Consider the following 18,354-nt stretch of genomic DNA (forward strand, 5'->3'; position numbering starts at 1 on the left):
AATATAATAAACACCAGGAATATGATAAACAACAGGGATATGATAAACACCAGGAATATAATAAACATCAGGAATATGATAAACACCAGGGATAATAAGAAACACCAGGGATAGAATAAACACCAGGGATAGAATAAACACCAGGGATATAATAAACACCAGGAATATGATAAACACCAGGAATATGATAAACACCAGGGATAGAATAAACACCAGGGATATAAAAAACACCAGGAATATAATAAACACCAGGAATATAATAAACAACAGGGATATGATAAACACCAGGGATAGAATAAACACCAGGGATAGAATAAACACCAGGAATATGATAAACAACAGGGATATGATAAACACCAGGAATATAATAAACATCAGGAATATAATAAACAACAGGGATATGATAAACACCAGGGATATAATAAACACCAGGAATATAATAAACACCAGGAATATGATAAACACCAGGGATAATAAGAAACACCAGGAATATAATAAACACCAGGAATATAATAAACACCAGGGATATAATAAACACCAGGAATATAATACACACCAGGAATATGATAAACACCAGGGATATAATAAACACCAGGGATATAAAAAACAACAGGAATATAATAAACACCAGGAATATAATAAACACCAGGAATATGATAAACACCAGGGATATAATAAACACCAGGGATATAATAAACACCAGGGATATAAAAAACAACAGGAATATAATAAACACCAGGAATATAATAAACACCAGGGATATGATAAACACCAGGGATATAAAAAACAACAGGAATATAATAAACACCAGGAATATAATAAACACCAGGGATATAATAAACACCAGGAATATAATAAACACCAGGGATATAATAAACACCAGGAATATAATAAACACCAGGAATATGATAAACACCAGGGATATAATAAACACCAGGGATATAAAAAACAACAGGAATATAATAAACACCAGGAATATAATAAACACCAGGGATATGATAAACACCAGGGATATAATAAACAACAGGGATATGATAAACACCAGGAATATAATAAACACCAGGGATATGATAAACACCAGGGATATAATAAACACCAGGGATATAATAAACACCAGGAATATGATAAACACCAGCAATATAATAAACACCAGGGATAATAAGAAACACCAGGGATATAAAAAACAACAGGAATATAATAAACACCAGGAATATAATAAACACCAGGGATATGATAAACACCAGGGATATAATAAACAACAGGGATATGATAAACACCAGGGATAGAATAAACACCAGGGATAGAATAAACACCAGGAATATAATAAACAACAGGGATATGATAAACACCAGGGATATAATAAACACCAGGAATATGATAAACACCAGGAATATGATAAACACCAGCGATATAATAAACACCAGCGATATAATAAACACCAGGGATATAAAAAACACCAGGAATATGATAAACACCAGGGATAGAATAAACACCAGGGATAGAATAAACACCAGGAATATAATAAACAACAGGAATATAATAAACACCAGGAATATAATAAACAACAGGGATATGATAAACACCAGGGATAGAATAAACACCAGGAATATAATAAACAACAGGAATATAATAAACACCAGGAATATAATAAACAACAGGGATATGATAAACACCAGGGATAGAATAAACACCAGGGATAGAATAAACACCAGGAATATAATAAACAACAGGAATATAATAAACACAAGGAATATAATAAACAACAGGGATATGATAAACACCAGGGATATAATAAACAACAGGGATATGATAAACACCAGGGATAGAATAAACACCAGGAATATAATATACAACAGGAATATAATAAACACCAGGAATATAATAAACAACAGGGATATGATAAACACCAGGGATAGAATAAACACCAGGGATAGAATAAACACCAGGAATATAATAAACAACAGGAATATAATAAACACCAGGAATATAATAAACAACAGGGATATGATAAACACCAGGGATAGAATAAACACCAGGGATATAATAAACACCAGGAATATAATAAACACCAGGAATATGATAAACAACAGGGATATAATAAACACCAGGGATATAAAAAACAACAGGAATATAATAAACACCAGGAATATAATAAACACCAGGAATATGATAAACACCAGGGATATAATAAACACCAGGGATATAAAAAACAACAGGAATATAATAAACACCAGGAATATAATAAACACCAGGGATATGATAAACACCAGGGATATAAAAAACAACAGGAATATAATAAACACCAGGAATATAATAAACACCAGGGATATAATAAACACCAGGAATATAATAAACACCAGGGATATAATAAATACCAGGAATATAATAAACACCAGGAATATGATAAACACCAGGGATATAATAAACACCAGGGATATAAAAAACAACAGGAATATAATAAACACCAGGAATATAATAAACACCAGGGATATGATAAACACCAGGGATATAATAAACAACAGGGATATGATAAACACCAGGAATATAATAAACACCAGGGATATGATAAACACCAGGGATATAATAAACACCAGGGATATAATAAACACCAGGAATATGATAAACACCAGCAATATAATAAACACCAGGGATAATAAGAAACACCAGGGATATAAAAAACAACAGGGATATGATAAACACCAGGGATAGAATAAACACCAGGGATATAATAAACACCAGGAATATAATAAACAACAGGGATATGATAAACACCAGGGATATAATAAACACCAGGAATATAATAAACACCAGGAATATGATAAACACCAGCGATATAATAAACACCAGGGATATAAAAAACACCAGGAATATGATAAACACCAGGGATAATAAGAAACACCAGGGATAGAATAAACACCAGGGATAGAATAAACACCAGGAATATAATAAACAACAGGAATATAATAAACACCAGGAATATAATAAACAACAGGGATATGATAAACACCAGGGATAGAATAAACACCAGGAATATAATAAACAACAGGAATATAATAAACACCAGGAATATAATAAACAACAGGGATATGATAAACACCAGGGATAGAATAAACACCAGGAATATAATAAACAACAGGAATATAATAAACACCAGGAATATAATAAACAACAGGGATATGATAAACACCAGGGATATAATAAACAACAGGGATATGATAAACACCAGGGATAGAATAAACACCAGGAATATAATATACAACAGGAATATAATAAACACCAGGAATATATTAAACAACAGGGATATGATAAACACCAGGGATAGAATAAACACCAGGGATAGAATAAACACCAGGAATATAATAAACAACAGGAATATAATAAACAACAGGAATATAATAAACAACAGGGATATGATAAACACCAGGGATAGAATAAACACCAGGGATATAATAAACACCAGGAATATAATAAACACCAGGAATATAATAAACAACAGAGATATGATAAACACCAGGGACAGAATAAACACCAGGAATATAATAAACACCAGGAATATAATAAACAACAGGGATATGATAAACAACAGGGATATGATAAACACCAGGAATATAATAAACACCAGTAATATAATAAACAACAGAGATATGATAAACACCAGGGACAGAATAAACACCAGGAATATAATAAACACCAGGAATATAATAAACAACAGGGATATGATAAACACCAGGAATATAATAAACACCAGGAATATAATAAACAACAGGGATATGATAAACAACAGGGATATGATAAACACCAGGGATAGAATAAACACCAGGGATAGAATAAACAGGAATATAATAAACACCAGGAATATAATAAACAACAGGGATATGATAAACACTAGGGATATAATAAACACCAGGAATATAATAAACAACAGGGATATGATAAACACCAGGGATATAATAAACACCAGCAATATAATAAACACCAGGAATATAATAAACACCAGGAATATGATAAAAACCAGGGATATAATAAACACCAGGAATATGATAAACACCAGGGATAATAAGAAACACCAGGGATAGAATAAACACCAGGGATAGAATAAACACCAGGAATATAATAAACAACAGGAATATATTGAACACCAGGAATATAATAAACAACAGGGATATGATAAACACCAGGGATAGAATAAACACCAGGGATATAATAAACACCAGGAATATAATAAACACCAGGAATATAATAAACACCAGGAATATGATAAACACCAGGGATATAATAAACACCAGGAATATAATAAACACCAGGAATATAATAAACAACAGGAATATAATAAACAACAGGGATATGATAAACACCAGGGATATAATAAACACCAGGGATATGATAAACACCAGGGATATAATAAACACCAGGGATAGAATAAACACCAGGGATAATAAGAAACACCAGGGATATAAAAAACACCAGGAATATGATAAACACCAGCAATATAATAAACACCAGGGATAATAAGAAACACCAGGGATATAAAAAAACACCAGGAATATGATAAACACCAGGAATATAATAAACAACAGGGATATGATAAACACCAGGGATAGAATAAACACCAGGAATATAATAAACAACAGGAATATAATAAACACCAGGAATATAATAAACAACAGGGATATGATAAACAGCAGGGATAGAATAAAAACCAGGAATATAATAAACAAAAGGAATATAATAAACATCAGGGATATAATAAACACCAGGGATAGAATAAAACCAGGAATAAAATAAACACCAGGGATAGAATAAACACCAGGGATAGAATAAACATCAGGGATAGAATAAACACCAGGAATATAATAAACACCAGGGATAGAATGAACACCAGGAATATAATAAACACCAGGGATATAATAAACACCAGGGATATAATAAACACCAGGGATAGAATAAACACCAGGGATATAATAAACACCAGGGATAATAATAAACACCAGGGATAGAAAAAACACCAGGAATATAATAAGCACCAGGGATAATAATAAACACCAGGGATAATAATAAACACCAGGGATAGAATGAACACCAGGAATATAATAAACACCAGGGATATAATAAACACCAGGGATAGAATGAACACCAGGAATATAATAAACACCAGGGATATAATAAACACCAGGGATAGAATAAACACCAGGAATATAATAAACACCAGGGATAGAATGAACACCAGGAATATAATAAACACCAGGGATATAATAAACACCAGGGATAGAATGAACACCAGGAATATAATAAACACCAGGGATATAATAAACACCAGGGATAGAATAAACACCAGGGATATAATAAACACCAGGGATAATAATAAACACCAGGGATAGAATAAACACCAGGGATATAATAAACACCAGGGATAATAATAAACACCAGGGATATAATAAACACCATGAATATAATAAACACCAGGGATATGATAAACACCAGGGATATGATAAACACCAGGAATAAAATAAACAACAGGGATATAATATACACCAGGAATATAATAAACACCAGGGATATGATAAACACCAGGGATAGAAAAAACACCAGGGATAGAAAAAACACCAGGAATATAATAAGCACCAGGAATATAATAAACAACAGGGATAATAATAAACACCAGGGATATGATAAACACCAGGGATAGAATAAACACCAGGAATATAATAAACACCAGGAATATAATAAACAACAGGGATATAATAAACAACAGGGATATGATAAACACCAGGGATAGAATAAACACCAGGAATATAATAAACACCAGGAATATAATAAACAACAGGGATATAATAAACAACAGGGATATGATAAACACCAGGGATAGAATAAACAACAGGGATATAATAAACAACAGGGATATGATAAACACCAGGGATAGAATAAACACCAGGAATATAATAAACAACAGGGATATAATAAACAACAGGGATATGATAAACACCAGGGATAGAATAAACACCAGGAATATAATAAACACCAGGAATATAATAAACAACAGGGATATAATAAACAACAGGGATATGATAAACACCAGGGATAGAATAAACACCAGGGATAGAATAAACACCAGGAATATAATAAACAACAGGAATATAATAAACACCAGGGATATGATAAACACCAGGGATAGAATAAAAACCAGGAATAAAATAAACATCAGGGATATAAAAAACACCAGGAATATAATAAACACCAGGAATATAATAAACACCAGGGATAATAATAAACACCAGGGATAGAATAAAAACCAGGAATATAATAAACACCAGGGATAATAATAAACACCAGGGATAATAATAAACACCAGGGATAGAATAAAAACCAGGAATATAATAAACACCAGGGATATAATAAACACCATGAATATAATAAAACCAGGGATAATAATAAACACCAGGGATAGAATAAAAACCAGGAATATAATAAATACCAGGGATAGAATAAACACCAGGGATAATAATAAACACCATGAATATAATAAAACCAGGGATAATAATAAACACCAGGGATAGAATAAAAACCAGGAATATAATAAACACCAGGAATATAATAAACACCAGGGATAATAATAAACACCAGGGATAGAATAAAAACCAGGAATATAATAAACACCAGGGATAGAATAAACACCAGGGATAATAATAAACACCAGGGATAATATTAAACACCAGGGATAGAATAAACACCAGGGATAATAATAAACACCAGGGATAATAATAAACACCAGGGATAGAATAAACACCAGGGATAATAATAAACACCAGGGATAATATTAAACACCAGGGATAGAATAAACACCAGGGATAATAATAAACACCAGGGATAATAATAAACACCAGGGATAGAATAAACACCAGGGATAATAATAAAAACCAGGGATAATAATAAACACCAGGGATAGAATAAACACCAGGGATAATAATAAAAACCAGGGATAATAATAAACACCAGGGATAGAATAAACACCATGAATATAATAAAACCAGGGATAATAATAAACACCAGGGATAGAATAAAAACCAGGAATATAATAAACACCAGGAATATAATAAACACCAGGGATAATAATAAACACCAGGGATAATAATAAACACCAGGGATAGAATAAAAACCAGGAATATAATAAACACCAGGGATAGAATAAAAACCAGGAATATAATAAACACCAGGGATAGAATAAACACCAGGGATAATAATAAACACCAGGGATAATAATAAACACCAGGGATAGAATAAGCACCAGGGATAATAATAAAAACCAGGGATAATAATAAACACCAGGGATAGAATAAACACCAGGGATAATAATAAAAACCAGGGATAATAATAAACACCAGGGATAGAATAAAAACCAGGAATATAATAAACACCAGGAATATAATAAACACCAGGGATAATAATAAACACCAGGGATAATAATAAACACCAGGGATAGAATAAAAACCAGGAATATAATAAACACCAGGGATAGAATAAAAACCAGGAATATAATAAACACCAGGGATAGAATAAACACCAGGGATAATAATAAACACCAGGGATAATAATAAACACCAGGGATAGAATAAGCACCAGGGATAATAATAAAAACCAGGGATAATAATAAACACCAGGGATAGAATAAACACCAGGGATAATAATAAAAACCAGGGATAATAATAAACACCAGGGATAGAATAAAAACCAGGAATATAATAAACACCAGGAATATAATAAACACCAGGGATAATAATAAACACCAGGGATAGAATAAAAACCAGGAATATAATAAACACCAGGGATAGAATAAACACCAGGGATAATAATAAACACCAGGGATAATAATAAACACCAGGGATAGAATAAACACCAGGGATAATAATAAAAACCAGGGATAATAATAAACACCAGGGATATGATAAACACCAGGGATAGAATAAACACCAGGGATAATAATAAACACCAGGGATAGAATAAACACCAGGGATAATAATAAAAACCAGGGATAATAATAAACACCAGGGATTTAATAAACACCAGGAATACAATAAACACCAGGGATAATAATAAACACGAGGGATATGATAAACACCAGGAATATTATAAACACCAGGAATATAATAAACACCAGGGATATGATAAACACCAGGGATAGAATAAACACCAGGCATATGATAAACACCAGGGATAAAATAAACACCAGGAATATATTAAACACCAGTGATATGATAAACACCAGGAATATAATAAACACCAGGGATATGATAAACACCAGGGATAGAATAAACACCAGGCATATGATAAACACCAGGGATAAAATAAACACCAGGAATATATTAAACACCAGGGATATGATAAACACCAGGAATATAATAAACACCAGGGGTAGAATAAACACCAGGGATAGAATAAACACCAGGAATATTATGAACACCAGGAATATAATAAACACCAGGGATATGATAAACACCAGGGATAGAATAAACACCAGGCATATGATAAACACCAGGGATAAAATAAACACCAGGAATATATTAAACACCAGGGATATGATAAACACCAGGGATAGAATAAACACCAGGAATATATTAAACACCAGGGATATGATAAACACCAGGGATAGAATAAACACCAGGCATATGATAAACACCAGGGATAAAATAAACACCAGGAATATATTAAACACCAGGGGTAGAATAAACACCAGGGATAGAATAAACACCAGGAATATAATAAACACCAGGGATATGATAAACACCAGGAATATAATAAACACCAGGGGTAGAATAAACACCAGGGATAGAATAAACACCAGGGATAGAATAAACACCAGGAATATAATAAACACCAGGGATATGATAAACACCAGGAATATAATAAACACCAGGGGTAGAATAAACACCAGGGATAGAATAAACACCAGGAATATAATAAACACCAGGGATATGATAAACATCAGGGATAGAATAAACACCAGGAATGTAATAAACACCAGGAATATAATAAACACCAGGGGTAGAATAAACACCAGGGATATAATAAACACCAGGGATATGATAAACACCAGGGATAGAATAAACACCAGGAATATAATAAACACCAGGGGTAGAATAAACACCAGGGGTAGAATAAACACCAGGGTTATGATAAACACCAGGGATAGGATAAACACCAGGGATAATAATAAACACCAGGGATAGAATAAAGACCAGGGATAGAATAAACACCAGGGATATTAATAAACACCAGGGATAATAATAAACACCAGGGATAGAATAAACACCAGGAATATAATAAACACCAGGAATATAATAAACACCAGGGGTGGAATAAACACCAGGGATATGATAAACACCAGGGATAGGATAAACACCAGGGATAGGATAAACACCAGGGATAATAATAAACACCAGGGATAGAATAAAGACCAGGGATAGAATAAACACCAGGGATAGTAATAAACACCAGGGATAATAATAAACACCAGGGATAGGATAAACACCAGGGAGAATAATAAACACCAGGGATATAATAAACACCAGGGATAGAATAAACACCACGGATAATAATAAACACCAGGGATGTAATAAACACCAGGGATAGAATAAACACCAGGGATAGAATAAACACCAGGGATAATAATAAACACCAGGGATAGAATAAAAACCAGGAATATAATAAACACCATGAATATAATAAAAACCAGGGATAATAATAAACACCAGGGATAGAAGAAACACCAGGAATATAATAAACACCATGAATATAATAAAAACCAGGGATAATAATAAACACCAGGAATATAATAAACACCAGGGATAATAATAAACACCAGGGATAGAATAAAAACCAGGAATATAATAAACATCAGGAATATAATAAACACCAGGGATAGAAAAAACACCAGGGATAATAATAAACACCAGGGATAGAATAAACACCAGGGATAAGAATAAATACCAGGGATAGAATAAAAACCAGGAATATAATAAACACCATGAATATAATAAAAACCAGGGATAATAATAAACACCAGGGATAGAATAAAAACCAGGAATATAATAAAAACCAGGAATATAATAAACACCAGGGATAGAATAAACACCAGGGACAATAATAAACACCAGGGATAGAATAAACACCAAGGATAATAATAAACACCAGGGATAGAATAAACACCAGGGATAAGAATAAATACCAGGGATAGAATAAAAACCAGGAATATAATAAACACCAGGGATAGAATAAACACCAGGGATAATAATAAACACCAGGGATAGAAAAAACACCAGGGATAATAATAAACACCAGGGATTGAATAAAAAGCAGGAATATAATAAACACCAGGAATATAATAAAAACCAGGGATAATAATAAACACCAGGGATAGAAAAAACACCAGGGATAATAATAAACACCAGGGATTGAATAAAAACCAGGAATATAATAAACACCAGGAATATAATAAACACCAGGGGTAATAATAAACACCAGGGATAGAATAAAAACCAGGAATATAATAAACATCAGGAATATAATAAATACCAGGGATAATAATAAACACCAGGGATAGAATAAACACCAGGGATAGAATAAACAGCAGGGATAAGAATAAATACCAGGGATAGAATAAAAACCAGGAATATAATAAACACCATGAATATAATAAAAACCAGGAATATAATAAACACCAGGAATATAATAAACACCAGGGATAGAATAAACACCAGGGATAATAATAAACACCAGGGATAGAATAAACACCAGGGGTAGAATAAACACCAGGGATAGAATAAACACCAGGGATAATAATAAACACCAGGGATAGAATAAAAACCAGGAATATAATAAACACCATGAATATAATAAAAACCAGGGATAATAATAAACACCAGAGATAGAAAAAACACCAGGGATAATAATAAACACCAGGGATAGAATAAAAACCAGGAATATAATAAACATCAGGAATATAATAAATACCAGGGATAATAATAAACACCAGGGATAGAATAAACACCAGGGATAATAATAAACACCAGGGATAGAATAAACACCAGGGATAATAATAAACACCAGGGATAGAATAAACACCAGGGATAGAATAAACACCAGGGATAACAATAAACGCCAGGGATAGAATAAACACCAGGGATAATAATAAACACCAGGGATAGAATAAACACCAGGGATAGAATAAACACCAGGGATAATAATAAATACCAGGAATATAATAAACACCATGAATATAATAAAAATCAGGGATAATAATAAACACCAGGGATAGAATAAAAACCAGGAATATAATAAACACCAGGAATATAATAAATACCAGGGATAGAATAAACACCAGGGATAATAATAAACACCAGGGATAGGATAAACACCAGGGATAATAATAAACAGCGGGGATAGAATAAACACCAGGAATATAATAAACATCAGGGATAATAATAAACACCAGGGATATGATAAACACCAGGAATATTATAAACACCAGGAATATAATAAACACCAGGGAAAGAATAAACACCAGGAATCTAATAAACATCAGGAATATAATAAACACCAGGGATATAATAAACACCAGGGAAAGAATAAACACCAGGGATAATAATAAACACCAGGGATAGGATAAACACCAGGGATAATAATAAACAGCGGGGATAGAATAAACACCAGGAATATAATAAACATCAGGGATAATAATAAACACCAGGGATATGATAAACACCAGGAATATTATAAACACCAGGAATATAATAAACACCAGGGACAGAATAAACACCAGGAATATAATAAACACCAGGAATATAATAAACACCAGGAATATAATAAACACCAGGGAAAGAATAAACACCAGGGATAATAATAAACACCAGGGATAGGATAAACACCAGGATTAGAATAAAAACCAGGCATATAATAAACAGAAGGAATATAATAAACACCAGGGAAAGAATAAACACCAGGGATAATAATAAACACCAGGGATAGAATAAACACCAGGGATAGAATAAAAACCAGGAACATAATAAACACCAGGAATATAATAAATACCAGGGATAGAATAAACACCAGGGACAGAATAAACACCAGGAATATAATAAACACCAGGAATATAATAAACACCAGGGAAAGAATAAAAACCAGGAATATAATAAACATCAGGAATATAATAAACACCAGGGATATGATAAACACCAGGGACAGAATAAACACCAGGAATATAATAAACACCAGGGATAGAATAAACACCAGGGATAATAATAAACACCAGGGATAGAATAAAAACCAGGAATATCATAAACACCATGAAAAGAATAAAAACCAGGGATAATAATAAACACCAGGAATATAATAAAAACCAGGGATAGAATAAACACCAAAGATAGAAAAAACACCAGGGATAATTATAAACACCAGGAATATAATAAAAACCAGGGATAGAATAAACACCAGGAATATAATAAAAACCAGGGATAGAATAAACACCAGGGATAATAATAAACACCAGGGATAGAATAAACACCAGGAATATAATAAACACCAGGAATATAATAAACACCAGGGATAGAATAAACACCAGGGATAAGAATAAACACTAGGGATAGAATAAACACCAGGAATATAATAAACACCAGGGATAGAATAAACACCAGGGATAAGAATAAACACCAGGGATAGAATAAAAACCTGGAATATAATAAACACCATTAATATAATAAAAACCAGGGATAATAATAAACACCAGGGATAGAATAAAAACCAGGAATATAATAAACACCAGGAATATAATAAACACCAGGGATAGAATAAACACCAGGGATAGAATAAACACCAGGGATAGAATAAACACCAGGAATATAATAAACACCAGGGATAGAATAAACACCAGGGATAATAATAAAAACCAGGGATAATAATAAACACCAGGGATAGAAAAAACACCAGGGATATAATAAACACCAGGGATAGAATAAAAACCAGGAATATAATAAACACCAGGAATATAATAAACGCCAGGGATAGAATAAACACCAGGGATAATAATAAACACCAGGGATAGAATAAGCACCAGGGATAGAATAAGCACCAGGAATATAATAAACACCAGGAATATAATAAACGCCAGGGATAGAATAAACACCAGGGATAATAATAAACACCAGGGATAGAATAAACACCAGGAATATAATAAACACCAGGAATATAATAAACACCAGGGATAATAATAAATACCAGGGATAGAATAAGCACCAGGAATATAATAAACACCAGGAATATAATAAACACCAGGGATAGAATAAAAACCAGGAATATAATAAACACCAGGAATATAATAAACACCAGGGATAATAATAAACACCAGGGATAGAATAAAAACCAGGAATATAATAAACACCAGGAATATAATAAACGCCAGGGATAGAATAAACACCAGGGATAATAATAAACACCAGGGATAGAATAAACACCAGGAATATAATAAACACCAGGAATATAATAAACACCAGGGATAATAATAAACACCAGGGATAGAATAAACACCAGGGATAATAATAAACACCAGGGATAATAATAAATACCAGGGATAGAATAAGCACCAGGAATATAATAAACACCAGGGATAATAATAAATACCAGGGATAGAATAAGCACCAGGAATATAATAAACACCAGGGATAATAATAAACACCAGGGATAGAATAAACACCAGGGATAATAATAAACACCAGGGATAATAATAAATACCAGGGATAGAATAAGCACCAGGAATATAATAAACACCAGGGATAGGATGAACACCAGGGATAATAATAAACACCAGGGATAGAATAAACACCAGGGATAGAATAAACACCAGGGATAATAATAAATACCAGGGATAGAATAAGCACCAGGAATATAATAAACACCAGGGATAATAATAAACACCAGGGATAATAATAAACACCAGGGATAGAATAAACACCAGGGATAATAATAAATACCAGGGATAGAATAAGCACCAGGAATATAATAAACACCAGGGATAATAATAAACACCAGGGATAATAATAAATACCAGGGATAGAATAAGCACCAGGAATATAATAAACACCAGGGATAATAATAAACACCAGGGATAATAATAAATACCAGGGATAGAATAAGCACCAGGAATATAATAAACACCAGGGATAATAATAAACACCAGGGATAGAATAAACACCAGGGATAGAATAAACACCAGGGATAGAATAAACACCAGGGATAATAATAAATACCAGGGATAATAATAAATACCAGGGATAGAATAAGCACCAGGAATATAATAAACACCAGGGATAATAATAAACACCAGGGATAGAATAAACACCAGGGATAGAATAAACACCAGGGATAATAATAAATACCAGGGATAGAATAAGCACCAGGAATATAATAAACACCAGGGATAATAATAAACACCAGGGATAATAATAAACACCAGGGATAGAATAAACACCAGGGATAGAATAAACACCAGGGATAATAATAAACACCAGGGATAGAATAAACACCAGGGATAGAATAAACACCAGGGATAATAATAAACACCAGGGATAATAATAAATACCAGGGATAGAATAAACACCAGGGATAATAATAAACACCAGGGATAGAATAAACACCAGGGATAATAATAAACACCAGGGATAATAATAAATACCAGGGATAGAATAAACACCAGGGATAATAATAAATACCAGGGATAGAATAAGCACCAGGAATATAATAAACACCAGGGATAATAATAAACACCAGGGATAATAATAAACACCAGGGATAATAATAAATACCAGGGATAGAATAAGCACCAGGAATATAATAAACACCAGGGATAATAATAAACACCAGGGATAATAATAAACACCAGGGATAGAATAAACACCAGGGATAGAATAAACACCAGGGATAATAATAAACACCAGGGATAGAATAAACACCAGGGATAATAATAAACACCAGGGATAGAATAAACACCAGGAATATAATAAAAACCAGGGATAGAATAAACACCAGGGATAGAATAAACACCAGGAATATAATAAACACCAGGGATAGAATAAACACCAGGGATAATAATAAACACCAGGGATAGAATAAACACCAGGAATATAATAAAAACCAGGGATAGAATCCAAACCTTCTCTCTGTAAACACAGCTTGGTATCATCAGCAAATTTACACAGCTAACTTGAATAAAGATTGCCTGTAAACAAACAGGCAGCAAGGATTTTTCCCAGTCACAAACCCCAGATTCCAGTGAGAGTCAGCATCTTCAGGAGAGGAGGGGACCCGTACCCCAGTGAGAGTCAGCACCTTCAGGGGAGGAGGGGACCCGTACCCCAGTGAGAGTCAGCATCTTCAGGAGAGGAGGGGACCCGTACCCCAGTGAGAGTCAGCACCTTCAGGAGAGGAGGGGACCCGTACCCCAGTGAGAGTCAGCACCTTCAGGAGAGGAGGGGACCCGTACCCCAGTGAGAGTCAGCACCTTCAGGGGAGGAGGGGACCTGTACCCCAGTGAGAGTCAGCACCTTTAGGAGAGGAGGGGACCCGTACCCCAGTGAGAGTCAGCACCTTCAGGAGAGGAGGGGATCCGTACCCCAGTGAGAGTCAGCACCTTCAGGAGAGGAGGGAACCCGTACCCCAGTGAGAGTCAGCACCTACAGGAGAGGAGGGGACCTGTACCCCAGTGAGAGTCAGCACCTTTAGGAGAGGAGGGGATCCGTACCCCAGTGAGAGTCAGCACCTTCAGGAGAGGAGGGGACCCGTACCCCAGTGAGAGTCAGCACCTTCAGGAGAGGAGGGGACCTGTACCCAAGCGAGAGTCAGCACCTTCAGGGGAGGAGGGGACCTGTACCCCAGCGAGAGTCAGCACCTTCAGGAGAGGAGGGGACCTGTACCCAAGCGAGAGTCAGCACCTTCAGGGGAGGAGGGGACCTGTACCCAAGCGAGAGTCAGCACCTTCAGGGGAGGAGGGGACCTGTACCCAAGCGAGAGTCAGCACCTTCAGGAGAGGAGGGGACCCGTACCCCAGTGTGTCAGCACCTTCAGGAGAGGCGGGGACCCGTACCCCAGCGAGAGTCAGCACCTTCAGGGGAGGGGGACCCGTACCCCAGTGTGTCAGCACCTTCAGGAGAGGCGGGGACCCATAGCCCAGTGAGAGTCAGCACCTTCAGGAGAGGAGGGGACCCGTACCCCAGCGAGAGTCAGCACCTTCAGGAGAGGAGGGGACCCGTACCCCAGCGAGAGTCAGCACCTTCAGGGGAGGAGGGGACCCGTACCCTAGTGAGAGTCAGCACCTACAGGAGAGGAGGGGACCCGTACCCCAGTGAGAGTCAGCACCTTCAGGAGAGGAGGGGACCCGTACCCCAGTGAGAGTCAGCACCTTCAGGGGAGGAGGGGACCCGTACCCCAGCGAGAGTCAGCACCTTCAGGAGAGGAGGGGACCCGTACCCCAGTGAGAGTCAGCACCTTCAGGAGAGGAGGGGACCCGTACCCCAGTGAGAGTCAGCACCTTCAGGAGAGGAGGGGACCCGTACCCCAGTGAGAGTCAGCACCTTCAGGAGAGGAGGGGACCCGTACCCTAGTGAGAGTCAGCACCTACAGGAGAGGAGGGGACCCGTACCCCAGTGAGAGTCAGCACTTTCAGGAGAGGCGGGGACCCGTACCCCAGTGAGAGTCAGCACCTTCAGGGGAGGAGGGGACCCGTACCCCAGCGAGAGTCAGCACCTTCAGGAGAGGAGGGGACCCATACCCCAGTGAGAGTCAGCACCTTCAGGAGAGGAGGGGACCCGTACCCTAGTGAGAGTCAGCACCTACAGGAGAGGAGGGGACCCGTACCCCAGTGAGAGTCAGCACTTTCAGGAGAGGCGGGGACCCGTACCCCAGTGAGAGTCAGCATCTTCAGGGGAGGAGGGGACCCGTACCCCAGCGAGAGTCAGCATCTTCAGGGGAGGATGGGACCCGTACACTAGTGAGAGTCAGCACCTTCAGGAGAGGAGGGGACCCGTACCCCAGCGAGAGTCAGCATCTTCAGGGGAGGATGGGACCCGTACCCCAGTGAGAGTCAGCACCTTCAGGAGAGGAGGGGACCCGTACCCCAGTGAGAGTCAGCACCTTCAGGAGAGGAGAGGGACCCGTACCCCAGTGAGAGTCAGCACCTTCAGGAGAGGAGGGGACCCGTACCCCAGTGAGAGTCAGCACCTTCAGGGGAGGAGGGGACCCGTACCCCAGTGAGAGTCAGCACCTTCAGGAGAGGAGAGGGACCCGTACCCCAGTGAGAGTCAGCACCTTCAGGAGAGGAGGGGACCCGTACCCCAGTGAGAGTCAGTACCTACAGGAGAGGAGGGGACCTGTACCCCAGTGAGAGTCAGCACCTTCAGGAGAGGAGGGGACCCGTACCCCAGTGAGAGTCAGCACCTTCAGGAGAGGAGGGGACCCGTACCCCAGTGAGAGTCAGCACTATCAGGGGAGGAGGGGATCCGTACCCCAGTGAGAGTCAGCACCTTCAGGAGAGGAGGGGATCCGTACCCCAGTGAGAGTCAGCACCTTTAGGAGAGGAGGGGACCCGTACCCCAGTGAGAGTCAGCATCTTCAGGAGAGGAGGGGACCCGTACCCCAGTGAGAGTCAGCACCTTCAGGAGAGGAGGGGATCCGTACCCCAGTGAGAGTCAGCACCTTTAGGAGAGGAGGGGACCCGTACCCCAGTGAGAGTCAGCATCTTCAGGAGAGGAGGGGACCCGTACCCCAGTGAGAGTCAGCACCTTTAGGAGAGGAGGGGATCCGTACCCAAGTGAGAGTCAGCACCTTCAGGAGAGGAGGGGACCCGTACCCAAGTGAGAGTCAGCACCTTCAGGAGAGGAGGGGACCCGTACCCCAGTGAGAGTCAGCACCTTCAGGAGAGGAGGGGACCCGTACCCCAGCGAGAGTCAGCACCTTTAGGAGAGGAGGGGATCCGTACCCAAGTGAGAGTCAGCACCTTCAGGAGAGGAGGGGACCCGTACCCAAGTGAGAGTCAGCACCTTTAGGAGAGGAGGGGATCCGTACCCAAGTGAGAGTCAGCACCTTCAGGAGAGGAGGGGACCCGTACCCAAGTGAGAGTCAGCACCTTCAGGAGAGGAGGGGACCCGTACCCCAGTGAGAGTCAGCATCTTCAGGAGAGGAGGGGACCCGTACCCCAGTGAGAGTCAGCACCTTCAGGGGAGGAGGGGACCCGTACCCCAGTGTGTCAGCACCTTCAGGAGAGGAGGGGGACCTGTACCCCAGCGAGAGTCAGCACCTTCAGGAGAGGAGGGGACCCAT

The sequence above is a fragment of the Heterodontus francisci genome, chromosome 48, assembly GCF_036365525.1.
Source record: "Heterodontus francisci isolate sHetFra1 chromosome 48, sHetFra1.hap1, whole genome shotgun sequence".
NCBI classification, from domain to species: Eukaryota; Metazoa; Chordata; class Chondrichthyes; order Heterodontiformes; family Heterodontidae; genus Heterodontus; species Heterodontus francisci.